Here is a 13,676-nt window from a genome sequence, read left to right on the forward strand (position 1 = left end):
TTGAAGAAGATAGAGCAATGGGGTTGCATAGTGCTGTATGCCCAAAAGCCGAAGTGCATAAATCGTATAAGGCCCACACCACTGCGATTACGATTGTGGTCATGGACCTTTGTGTATTGTTTCTTTAGGCTCTTCAGTTTATTAAGGACTTGCTGCTGTTTCTTCACAATACCCCGGGTGGCCAGGATTTTGGCAATGTTGCAATAGATCATGGCATCTTTAACAGTGCCTGTGATTTGAGCTTTTATTTCCTCCTCTCCCCTCACATGTAAGAGCTCACGGACCTCCTCGTCCTTCCAATGTGCCATGATCACCAACCACCTGTACACAGCAAAAATAAAGATTACCGCACTAAAGAAAACCCAGAAAATTTAGATAAAAAATAATAAATAAATAAGAAAATGAATAAAAAATAAATCTCTTGTTAGGTAATAAAGTTTTCAGTATTTTAAAATAGATGCCATATATAATAAAAAAACAAGCTCTTTTAATAAGGTAATAAAAAACAGTAATTTACATAGTATAACACTATGACATAAATAATAACATTAGATGCTAAATATGTTTACACACCTGGCACCACTCTCCAAACACCTGGTACAAGTTCACCTCGTAGTGTTGCGAGCCTATCTGCAACTGTTGCAGCACCAAATCGGCCTTGTAGCACTGCACAGGCTTCTTAGCGCTATGTTTACTGTTTATATGGCGTCTGCCCTCCACTGTCCGGCTGTTGCTGATGACCTCATCAACAGGCAGCCGCGTCTGGCCAATCAGGATCTGTTTGGTGAAGCCCGGGAGTAAATTCCCGGGTAGCACCATTCAGACAGAAGCAGGGTAATTTCCCGGGACTTAAGTCCCGGGAAAAACCCTGGTCGATTGCAGGGGCGGCTACTCGGGAACGTGTTCCCGGGTAGGCACCTTTCAGACAGACGCGGCTACCCGGGAATTTAGCTGAGGCAGTCCAAATTCCCAGGATTCTCGACAAGTCTGAAAGGGGTATAACTGACACTATGCTGTTCCTCTGGCTGCTGCACATTGTCTGCATAGCCAAAGAGTCCCCTCAAGAGTCTGCTCGCACACTGCTTCCATATCTTCTTCCACTTCTGCCCTTTTCACTCATGGGGTAGATGTACTAAGCCTTGGAGAGAGATGGAGAGTGATAAAGTACCAACCAATTAGCTCCAACAAAAGAAAAAAGAAAAGGAAAAAAACTGGCGCTTAACCTTCCAGGTGAATGATAGTATTTTGCTGTGTTGTGACTGCTGCCTAAAATATCAATGTGGGAATTATACCTCACCCACCAATCAACAATGTAGCAAGTAAGCAATTCAAGGCGCTGTAAATTCTGCTTATTTAATGATATATAACAAATAAACAAATGTAATAAAATACAATAAATATATATTTATGTAGATACAAAATCACATGACCGTTTCCCTATTAAAATATAATATAATCTGAATTTCAGCAAAATATTATAATATATATATATATATATATATATTCATTCAAGGGACACTCTATAAATCCTCACAGCACAACTTAAAGAGTCTTGTTATATCTCAGGCAGAAATGGATTTATGTCATTAGTTTGTGTGCAGCCCTAGATGAAGTATCACTTTCATTTCAGATTGTATCAGTCTTTCCTACCATAGTTGTTTATCAGAGAAGAGTACTTAGGGCCTGATTCAGAAGTGCACTGCTGAACGCAGATTCTCGATGTTTGGGAATCTGCGCAGACGCCAGACCTGTTCTGCGCATGTGCAGAATGGGTCTGCAAGTACGCTTGCAAACTGGCAACAGACTGTCAGTGATTTACAGTCTGCTGCCGTTTGGGGACAGGGAGGGGGCGGCAACAGCCTCCGATACCCGAAACGGAGGAGTGTCGCCGCAGTTGGGGGGGAGGGAAGAGGTCAGGATCTCCGTCGGGTGACAGAGATTTTCTGGCCTCCTCCTCTAAACTGCGACGGCCGGCTGCGGGACCCTATGGGTCACCGCAGCTGGCCAATGGTACGCAGATTAACTGATGCTGCGTTGAACAATGCAGCTTGGTTAAGTAATGCACAGGGGTCGTGATGCCTCCTGTGCATTACTATATCTGCAAAGATCACAATTGTAAAGCTGCCTGCGTGCATACATCATATATCTATAGCCTGCGTGCAGCTTTGCAACTACGATCCTTACAGAATCAGGCCCTTAGGGGTCTATTTACTAAGCAGAGTTAGGAGACAGAGTGAAAAGTGATAAGAAAGCAATAAGGTGTCAGCCAATCAGCTCCCACCTGCCATCTCACAGGCTGTGTTTGAAAAATGACAGTTGGGAGCTGACTGGCTGGCACCTTATCACTTCCTTATCACTTTTCACTCTGTCTCCTAACACTGCTTAGTAAATAGACCCCCTAGTCTTTTATTAAAGTGCACGTTTTTAGCATTCGTCTCCCATATATCGGGGTTGTGGCTAGTAAATATTGACTGGTCCACAATCTCAAATCCCTGGCTATATATTGCCTTTCATGTAACCACAGTTTTTTATTTGCAAGGGGGAAGGTTTAAAACATAAAAGTCTGCCCGCTATTATCACAGTCAGCTATTATCACCACCAGCCAGTGGTTCCCAAACTGGGTGCGTGGCAATCTGGGTGCCTCATGGCACTTACAGGGGTGCCTCGGGTTGGTGGTCTGGGACCAAATCAAACCAGTCAACCACACCCCTGATGTAGGACTCCGGAGAGGTGAGTATTAAACATAGGTGAAGGGTGTGCAGTGCGGGCCCTACTTGACACATGAGCCCTTGCGCAACGCACAGGTTGTACCAATTATAGCTACGCCACTGCATCTTTGGGCACAGAGGCCCTGATTCAGAGCTGGATGCTCTGACAGAGCGCTCGCTCTGAATCAGGGCCGGCCTTCTTGTTTTTTAGAGCGGCCTCCTGTTCGCTCGCATAGCTGTGGGTGACCACCCACAGCTATAGCGAGCGGCCAGAAAGATGGTTGCGATGGTCTCGGGCTTGCCACGAGACCCTTGTGGTAGGGTCTCGTTGCCGCAAGCCCCAGAGAGATTTCGGCTCTCACAGAGCCGAAATCTCTCCCACTGACATCACTCGTGATGTCAGTGGGGCCGCCCCCAGACGGAGGCATTCACATGGGAACGCCTCCGTTTGGGCAGCCACTCCCCCGGCCTGCCCACCAAAGGGGGCGTGCTGTCACTAAACATCAACAGCACGCCCCCTTTGGTATGAGACCTGGAGTGATGGTTTGCCCGACACTATCCGGGTCTCGCGCATGCGCACGACGGGGCCGGCTCCGTCGTGTGCATGCGCACTGGGCCACAATCGACCCGCTTGCAAGCGCATAGCGCTCGCGAGCGGGTCTGAATCAGGCCCAGATTCCCTATAATTAAGCACACAACCTATAATAAAGCACCCTCACTGTGTAATGCAATACACATGCCTTGTAAAGGAGCACACATCTCCAGTAATTCGGCCAACTTGCTTGTAATTCTTCACAAATACTTTGATACACAGACTCATATGTAGTCATCAGTGGTGGCAATTTTCTTGTACTATAGCTTATGTCATTCTTTTCCCCAAGTGTTTCCTTCATGGTGGACAGAGAGTGATGACATCATCACTGCATGGCACCCACCATGCCTGGCCTCAGTGAGAGCCATAGACTCGTCAGGGAGATCACCACTATTTCAGGGAGTTTACCTGACATTCAGGTTCAATACTGCTCGGTTTAACTTCATTTATGGCTTATCTGAATAATCAGTGTGGTGATATAAGGACTGTGTGTTACATTACATCTGATGCTTGCCTACTCTACTGAAACAGCCGGGAGGCTCTGAAAAATGGAGTGATGCTCACGGCCTCCTAGAAGAGTTGACAAGTCTTAATCACGTAATTGTAGCCCTGCCCCCCGCAGATTGTAGCATTGTGTAGCAAGGGGCAGAGCCGCAATGATGCGATCGCAACATCACGCCCATCGGCTCACCCATTTTCCTACATCACCCCCCTCCTCCCAGTGAGCCAATCTGGCTGTTCACAGGACCTAGTAAGTATGTTACATCCCAGCTTTATATGTGTGAAGCTTCTTATTACATTGCTCAGAGTACTCCTGGATGGTATGCAGTCACCTTCTAGAAGATAATAGCGAAAATTTGATTGGTTGCTACGAGCAACACCTCCACTTCTATAAACCTGCACTTTAGTAAATATACCTCTCTCTCTCTGGTGTACTTATCATTATTTGCGGTATGCCCCCGAAAAGAAAGATCCCTTATCACCACATTCACAGCAAAAAGAAATCTTTATTCACCCTGATCATTAATTAGTGAGTCTCCAGGACAGGACGCAGGCGCTTGCACAAGCTGGAACCACCTGTGATCCCTCTCCTGAAAGAATTAGTGAAAGATAGCCTGTAGGCTAACGCTATAAAAGATTCTGGAGCTAGGTGAATCGGGCTGCTGTTACTAATGGAAATGGAGGAACTGCGGCAGATATTGGAGACATTATTATGAGGAAAACATTTTAAGACAAAATATGCGGGTACGTGATTGGATTAGTTTAAGTTGGCCTGTGTCCTTTAATGAAACAAAATGTTACTGTAATTTGTTCTGATGCAATTATAACATGTTGTACATGTAAGCAACATAATGTAACAGGTCTGTTTATAAGTATAAAAGTTATACCCATTTTACACCGCAGCTAAAACGCGAGTTATTGCCGAGTTAAACTGGGTTGATACAGGGGCCAGGAGTGGATCTCAGGGTCGGGTGACCCGGCAATCCAACCCAGGTAGCTGGCAGGGTTTAACACGGGAACGACCTGTGCAACCCTGCAGTGTAAATGGGTAACCGAGGTCTCAGACCCGGGAGCTCCGGATTTCCTGGAACTTAAAGATGATGTCATCTCCAAGCGCGGGCAGAAGAGTTCCACTGTACATGGATGCAGTGTGATCAGCGCCAACCTGGGAATAACCCAGGTCGGCGTCAGTGTGAAAGGGGTCTGTCCCAGGCAGGACCGGATAAAGCTTTTGGGGTCCCAGGGCACTTAAGACAGGGGGGACCTCCCCCTCTTGTCAGCACTACCTGCACTCCTGCAGGGCCTTTAAGAGTCGACAAGGGCCCGGGAATTGGAGGGAGTGCGGGACACAGTCTCCCCTTAGCGGTGATGGTCGGCGTTCTTGAAAATGGGCGTGTTGGCCCCATTTTCAAGGTGTGCTGAGGCCAGTGGCTACATCTTCTGTTGCAGATTCAATGGCCCCAGCATCGTGAAAACATTGGCCAACCTGAGTAACCTGAGGGTCAATCAGATGGGCGATGTGATGGCTGCATCCTCGGACGCAGCAGCGGATCACAGAAGCCATAAAAGGAGGAGTCTACTTACACAAGACGCCTCCTGTGGCATTAGCATATTTACCCAGACTGAATCAGGCCCTATGCCCACGCTTGAGACAAGATTATTTGCTAATGCATGGCTAAACACTGCCAGTCAGCTGTGGAGCTGCCCTATCTCTTACCCCATTGAATGGAATCCCCACTTTTCGGGGCCCTGAGCAATGTCCTTGGTAGCATGCAAAGAAAGCAGACCATAGTGTGCCTATTGTGTATGTGTGCCCACCTGTCTGCTCCTCAGCCTGGCAGCTCACCCGTGGCCACTGTCACTGTGTGCAGACAGCCTCTGTCCTCTCACTCCTGGTGAGTGGGTAGTTTGTATTCTGATACTTGACAAAAGTTATAAAAGATTGTCATAGCTATGTTTTATGATTTCATTGAACTGTTAATGAAAATCTGACGGAGATGGCTTTCTTTGACACTGAAAAGCAATGCTCTTCAAAGAATGTACATATTTATGAGGGTAACGATTAAATATATAAGCTGTAAAGAGCATGGAAATCACAAAAGGCTTAGCCTTGACATTTGTAAAATGCTAACAGGCCTTTCTATTGCAACTATCTGTTATTATGTCTTACTGCTGCCAGCATGATTCACTCTGTATTGTGTAGGCTTCCTATGAACACTCTCAGACTAAATAAGCATAAAAGCAATGAATGTACTTTTTACTACTGTATATTAGTGGAATGCTAAATTTGTATAGACTCTATATCTGTAGTCAACCAATTTTTTAAATATTCTTATAAATTATTGACCCTTAATAGCCATACTAAAGTAACTTTTAACAATAGGACACTAAACGTCATGACATTACACCCAGGAAATAGAGCACTGGCCTACGAATGCTCCAGGCAGCTTTGCAGCAGTGCTACTGGCTGCAGGATGACATTCCAGGCACCGTGGTAGCCAAATGCCATATGGAAGTGACGGTGCCACCCCCTTGTGTAGCGGCATAGCTCGCACACCCCATGTTACTGCCCTAGGGAAATGGGAGGGATGGGGGAGGGTGACCTACTCTCCTGGGGTCCACAGGGACTCCCCAAAATTCCAAAGTCTCCCAGAGAGCTCTCAAACGTGTGGTGAAAGTGGACAAGTACATTATGATGTAGATCTATTCCACAGAGATACATGTGTACTCAGTTATATAACTGAATTGTTCATGTAGACACCTGATGGAATAAGATCACCTTTAGCGATAGATGGAAATTCACAGTTTGAACAAAACATGCGTCTGGTAATATTACTGTATACTACACAAATGATTCCTATTGCTATGCTTTAATGTTTAAAGTAGAGATGAGCTGTTCAGTGTACTGGGTTATTTCCTGATCTCAATAAAGGCATCTTATTGGCTATCCAGCTCTCACATGTTTTGGATTGCTAATAAAATAAATCCAAACTTGCGCAATTTGGCGAAAAGAACAGAGTCAAAACTGAACTTTTCCAGCTCTTGCATTCTTATATTTTGTAAAGTTAGTTACCTTAGTATTACACCTTTCATTAAATTTGAAAAGTGTAGGGTTCAAATATTTGTTTGGTTCAGAATATCCTAATGTACCTAGTGTAGCTGTCTTTACTGGAGCCAGAACAGTGTAAGGAAATCATTTGAGAATGCTAATTTTCTGATAAAAAAATGTAATTATTAGATTGTACATTCCTTGTAGATATAATAATATTTTTTTTTATATTTTTGTGTTTTATAGTATGCAAACTACACAAATATAAATATTTATATCTGTGTGACATATACATTTCAGTTGCTATCAGTGACAACAGAATAGTTCTCTGTGTATTTTTCATTATAGTGCATTGACTACCACAGATGGAGAATATACTGTCAGTGACAGGCTGTATAGTGTAACAGACTTCAACTTTTTTGGTAGAACTAGGTCTTTGCAGCTGCTCTATCCCACCTCCTCCCAATCATTGCAGACTTCCATGGTCCCAATTTTCTATAACCCCATGGGGCCTATTTATGATGTTAATTATCGGAGTCCGAACAGACCCCGATAATTAACATTCAAACTCGTCGCGGAATCCAGAGCAATTCATCATTGCTCCTGCGCGGTGACAGCTGATGCGAAATACTAGTGTATGGGGACACCGGGCCATTCCTTAATGAATGGCCCGATAACTTAATTTTTACAATTGCAGGTGAAACTGCATTTGTAAAAATTAAGTGATGATGAATAGACCCCCATATGTCTACATAATCTATCGTTTTGAAGATGGCAGGTGTACACAAGGGCAATCCTACAGCTGAGCTCAGCCTTTGTGACCTTTCTACAAAAAAATTGTTAATTATAGTTTTGCTTATATTTATTTTAGTAGTGGTTATTATACTAATATGGATATTTGTATGTTTGTTTGATAATAAAAGACTTGTTTATTCCACAATAACCATTACATTCTGAACACTGATCATTTATTACTCTGTCTATAGGTTTTATTTGTTCAACTGCATAAAGAATATGAACTGATGAGCTACTATCATACTAAATTTATTTTTTTTGTAGATACATTCTACTACTGTCCATGTATATTTTGATACAGTCTGCTGTGAAGTTTAGGCAAATAACCTTCACCCTTTACTTACTTCTGTACATTTAAAATGTTGCTTTCTGTAGTGCTTCTCCTTGGCCCATTATCCATCATTCCCATCATCCATGCTACTGTCATATTTTCCTATTACTTATTTTCATATTATGCTATTATAATTTTGCGCATGCGTCTTATACTCTGCGCATGCAAAAGCACAGTATCAGGACAATTTTTGCGAAAAATACCCTGAGTATTGTGGGGAGAGGATTCGCATGGAAAGAACATTCTCGCAAGCTCTGTCCATGCATACGATATTTGATATATTCTTGTGATGTATTAAAATATGGCAATGCAAATTTTGGCGAATTTATCAAATCTCATCCACATCTGAGATGCAGATTGTGATAAATATGCCCCAATATCCCCCTACTTTTCATCTTCCCACACTCTTAACACTTTTCCACCACCTGCTCCTGCCTTTAACTTCTCCCACTAGTCTTCGCTACCTCCTTTCTGTACCACTGTCTCTTCTCTTCTGTCTCCCCTCCTGCCCTTTGATACTCTCCCCTACTCCTTTCACTTTCATCGACTGTAACAAACTGGGACCCACCCATGAACTTTTCATCTCCACCTTCCAGAACCTCATAGCCATTACTGAATTTTGGATTTCTCATTGGATCTGACACCACTTCTCCCACTGATCTCTTTAAGGTTCACTCTGAATGTCTCATACTCCTAATGTCATGGGTCACCCCCTGGTCCTGTCTCCAAATTCCTTGATAATTTTGCCACCTGTCTTCTGACCTTCCTTCACTCATCTTAGGCAAATTCAGTATTCCTATTGATGTGCCCACTGATACATTTGCACCTAAACTTTTATAAATTACATCATCTTTCTGTCTCTCTCAATGGACTACCTCGCCCAACTTTGAGTATTCACTCTTTTGATCTGATTTTTACTGACCATTGTGATAACTCTGACTTCATAAATTTTCCATTATCTCTCACTGACCATCATCATCTTTCCTTTAACCCAGGGGTGGGCAATAAGCGGCCCTCCAGCTGTTGTTGAACTACAAATCCCAGCATGCCTTGCAACAGTTTTAGCAAACAGTTTTAGCAAAACTTCGGCAGGGCATGTTGGGATGTGTAGTCCTACAACAGCTGGGTGGGCAGTTTTTGACCACCCCTGCTTTAACTTATCCTTCATTTCTTTAATACTTCTCCCAAGGCTACTATCACCAAGTACAACTTTAATGTAAATGACCATTTTATTTGTTCCTCCATGCTTGACTCGCTTTTCTCCCCCATTGTCACCCTCTTTTGCTCTGAACAGCTTTTCTGAACAATATTTGGAAAGTGTGGAAGGATGCTATTGTAGAAGGGAACAGCTTGTTCCCTTCTATAATAGATTCCTTTAACACATTTCAAACAGTCTTATTTCAAAATCTTTTTCTTGCCCCAGTCCTCCAACTTTCTCCCACCTCTTTGCTACCTTCAATTTCCTCCTCTTCTTTGCTTCATCTACCTTTTCTCCACCATTGACTTAGCCACTCACTTCCCATCTTAAATTAAATCCATCTAACAGGACCTTAGTTCTCACCAGGCTCTCCTTGCCCCACCACCTCCCTTCTCATGCAGCTTCTTCCCCTCCAACTCCAAACTCTCCACATACCCTACCCTCTTCTCCATCCTGCCAACTCTTCTGGAGGCACTAATCCAGTTTCCATCCCCACGTTGATCCTATCTCCTCCAACCTCCTCTGCTCCCACTTTCAAACTACCTGTTCCCATCTTTCCCATCTCTTCAACCTTTCTCTCTCATCTGGCATCGTGCCATATACATTAAGCATTCTCTTGTGTCTCCCAACCTTAACAAATCCACCCTTTTCCCTGAAGGTCTCTTTAATCACCATCCCATCTCTCTCCTTCCCTTTGTCTCCAAGCACCTCAAGCAGATTGTCTGTAGCCACCTTAGCAACTTTCTTTCCTCCCACTCACTGCTTGACTCACTTCGGTCTGGCTTTCGTCCTCTTCACTCTACAGACACTGTCCTCACTTCTTGCTGCCAAATCTAAGGGACCTTAATCTGTACTCCTTTCACTTGACCTCTCCACCACCTTTGAGCCAGTGTACAGCTCTCTCCTCTTGCAAATCCATGACTGCTTCGATCTCCATGACACTGCCCTCTACTGACTTTGCTGTCTGTCCTCCTGTCACTCTGGTCACACTTTATCTGTCTATATTCATTGCTCCAACTCTCTCCCTTTTCCTATACCTATTGGTGTCTCTCAATGTAGTGTTCTTAGCCCCAATTCTGTTCTAGCTGTATACTTCCTCCATGAGTGAGCTTATGAGCAGTTTTGGCCTCCTGTATCATCTCTATACTGATGATACTGAATATCAACCTCTCCTCTCCTGACCTCTTCTCTCTTCACTAATTTCTCAAGCTGTATCTCTGCTATTTCCTCCTTGATGCCCCAGCACATTCTTAAACTTAACGGGCAAAATTAACTAAGCGGCGGTTTGACTGCGGTTTCTATTCTATTCTAAACCCTGGGGGTTTGGTGGCGGTTTTGCAGCGGTTTCTAAATGACAGCCCTGTTCTATTCTATTCTAAAATGTGTTTTGACTGTGGTTTGGCGGCGGTTTTGCTATCTGCAGATTTACTAAGGCCAAAACCGCTGCAAAACTGCCATCAAAACACATTTTAGAATAGAATAGAACAGGGCTGTCATTTAGAAACTGCTGCAAAACAGCCACCAAACCCCAGGGGTTTAGAATAGAATAGAAACCGCCACCAAACAGCCGGGGTTTAGAATAGAATAGAAACCGCCGTCAAACCACCGCTTAGTAAATTTTGCCCAACATGTATAAGAGCCCCATTTATCAAGAACCGCTTTTGCAATGAGATCAGGGCATGCCAGCAACGCCCCTGATCACATTGCAAAATGCGATCCTATCTGCTGGATGTATTATCCGGGACATGCAGGGAGACGGGCTCCAAAAGGAGCCCATTCCTGCAATGTCTCCGGAGGGCAGTCGGGGCTGCTGCTCATGCGCAGTCCTGCGGACTGCACATGAGCGGCTCTCATTGCCCACGGAGGGTTCCGTGAGATCCTTCCGCTGGCTAATTATGCGGTAAGTTGCCATAGACTACAGCGGCTAATGCTATCTTCAGATTGCGTTAGCTGCTGGGGCCAATATCGGGAATGCTTCGTAGATACCTACTGCGGTCCCTCCTTCATACATGCGGGGGATACTTAGTATTTGAGGTAAACCCCCGAAAACAGGTGTTTTCGGGGAATTTACCTCAAATTCACTTCAATAAATGGGACCCTTAGACTGAGCTCATCATCTTCCCACCCTCCTGAGTCCTCACTTCCTAGCTTTTCACTATCTATTGAGAACATCACCTGTTCTATACTGCAAGTCTTGGAGCTGTCCTTGACGCTGCCCTCTCCTTCAAATTCACATTCAAGCCCTCTCCAATTCCTGCCACTTTTACCTTCAAAATATCTTCAGGATCAGTCTAGACCCTTTCTCACCCATGAGGCTACAAAGATGACTCCACTATTGCAACATCTTATCTGTCCTTTCTGACTCGCACCTCACTTCACTCCAATCCATCCTCGACGTTGCTACTCTGCTCATCTTCTCCAACTTAACTGCTACTGCTTCATCTCTCCGCCAAGTCCCACATTGGCACAGTTTCTGCTACGAACAAAATTCAAACTCCTTACACTCACCTATAAAGCCATCAGACAATTCTCTCCTGCATACATCTTTAACCTCATCTTCCAAAATACCAGCCTGCCCAATTTTTTCTGCCAACTACTGTCACCATTCTTCCCAACTTATAACCTGATCCCAATCTCTCCCTGACTCTCTGCCCTCTACAAAACCTCAAACGAGCTTCCAATTCCTATATCTCTGTTATAGCCTTCTAATTATCAGTCAAACTAACCTCTATGTTCCCTACACACTAATACTCTGTCTCAACTTATAGATTGTAAGCTCTAACAAGCTTCCTTCTTGTGCTCTTCTTTTCCTCACTTGCTTATCTCCTCCCCATTGCTAACATCATCACTGAAATTCTGGTTTAGCCGCTGCTGCTTTGTTGGTATGATGACTGTATATGCAGTAATGTTTATATGACTTGTATCCTCCTATGTTCTGTAATGTTTTGAATTGTATGTTTTTGGACTTTAAGGGGGGGTATTCAATTTGGAGCGAAAAGTCCGTGCTGAACTTTTCACTCCATATCGGAGGTTTTCCGGGGATAAAGTATCAGGCGCATGCCCGCTTTATCCCCGTATTCAATTAGGAATGTGCGAAAACGGGAGCCGTCAGAAAGGTAAGTTTCGCCAAAAAACTGGAATTTTCGGGAATTGTCCCTGGGATCCCCCTAAAGATGTCCAGGCAGATCGCTATGGGTACCCCTGTTTTGGCTGTAGAAGGGAAGTCGGGTTTTTAAATAGCCGCGGCAGGTTTTTTCTTTGCAAAAAAAAAATATGCCCATTAAATTTGGGGTACATGAAAATGGGTGAAAGTATATTTTTAAGTCCCTAAAGTGCATTTTGAAAATTCTTCAAAAAATGCACCTGCTGCTACCACCCGCATTCTTTAAAACACCTGCCGCATATTTGGGAACCCCCCCTTAATTAATTTGGCTACTTAAAAACTTGTTCCCCATATTTTATTTTTTTTACCCCAAAATTAAAATAATTTTTATGGGGTGTCCCAGTTGATTTTTAGGGGCTATTCCCAGCGATGCAGGTTATTTTTTTGCACCCCTAAACCCCAATTCTGCACTTTTTTTCGCAATGTAAAACATGGTGAAAAATTATCCCTGTTTTTTTTTCAAAGACTTTTTGCACCGGCGAAAAGTATTTGAAATTGAATACGGGTATAATTGAAACATGCGAAAATGACGTCATCAATGATAATTTATCGCCGATTCTGACTTTTCGCAGCCTAATTAAATATGACCATATATATTGTTATGTTTATACTGTAGCTGTATTTGTATGTAAGCTGTATTTCTATTTGTATGATCCATTGTGGCCCTATAAATAAAGGATAATAATAATTCTTTATACTAATTTATTTTCCCAGATAATATTTGTTTTATCATAGAAATGTAGCTTTTATCTTCCTATGCCCACTGTTATAATTTACTTTAAAGTATAAGGGGTATATAGCAACCAATCAACCATAGCAACCAATCTGTTTCTACTTAACATTTAACTTCTAGAACATAATAGCTAGAATCTTATTGGTTGCTATGGGCAACATCTCCAATTCTAAAACCTCTCACTTTAGTAAATTTACCCCTAAGACAATGGTTCCCAAACTTTTTTGAATCACGGCGCCCTAGTGCATCAGTATTGTTTTCACGGCACCCCTAAGCCAAAAGTTTGTTATTGAGAAATTCAGAAAAAATGTAGTAAAGTGTAGTAAATTGTGCTTATCTGTCATCCTTAGGTTCAGTTATGTGGTGTTGGACAGGTTTGAGCTTCTGTTTGTCCAAATATTTACATTACATTGACTATAAATAATTTTATCTGGTGCTGGACCACCAACCTGAGGCACCCCTGCAAGTGTCCTGAGGGACCCCAGGGTGCCACGTTGCACAGTTTGGGAACCACTGCCCTAAGAGTATTTGTCTCTCAGACTGTACTTAAAGGACAAAGCAGAAATGCAAGTTCTTGGTTTTTATTTTGGTAATGTTATTTCCAAC

At 43.3% G+C, this 13,676-nt stretch overlaps 1 protein-coding gene across 2 annotated transcripts in view; it reads left to right on the plus strand.

Annotated features, from left to right (window-relative positions):
• The window catches only part of COL15A1 (collagen type XV alpha 1 chain), a 432,564-nt gene that overhangs the window by 148,785 nt on the left and 270,103 nt on the right, over window positions 1–13,676 (plus strand). The window lies entirely within an intron of this gene.

Source organism: Taudactylus pleione, unplaced genomic scaffold, assembly GCF_031769625.1.
Source record: "Taudactylus pleione unplaced genomic scaffold, aTauple2 ptg000309l, whole genome shotgun sequence".
Taxonomy (NCBI): domain Eukaryota; kingdom Metazoa; phylum Chordata; class Amphibia; order Anura; family Myobatrachidae; genus Taudactylus; species Taudactylus pleione.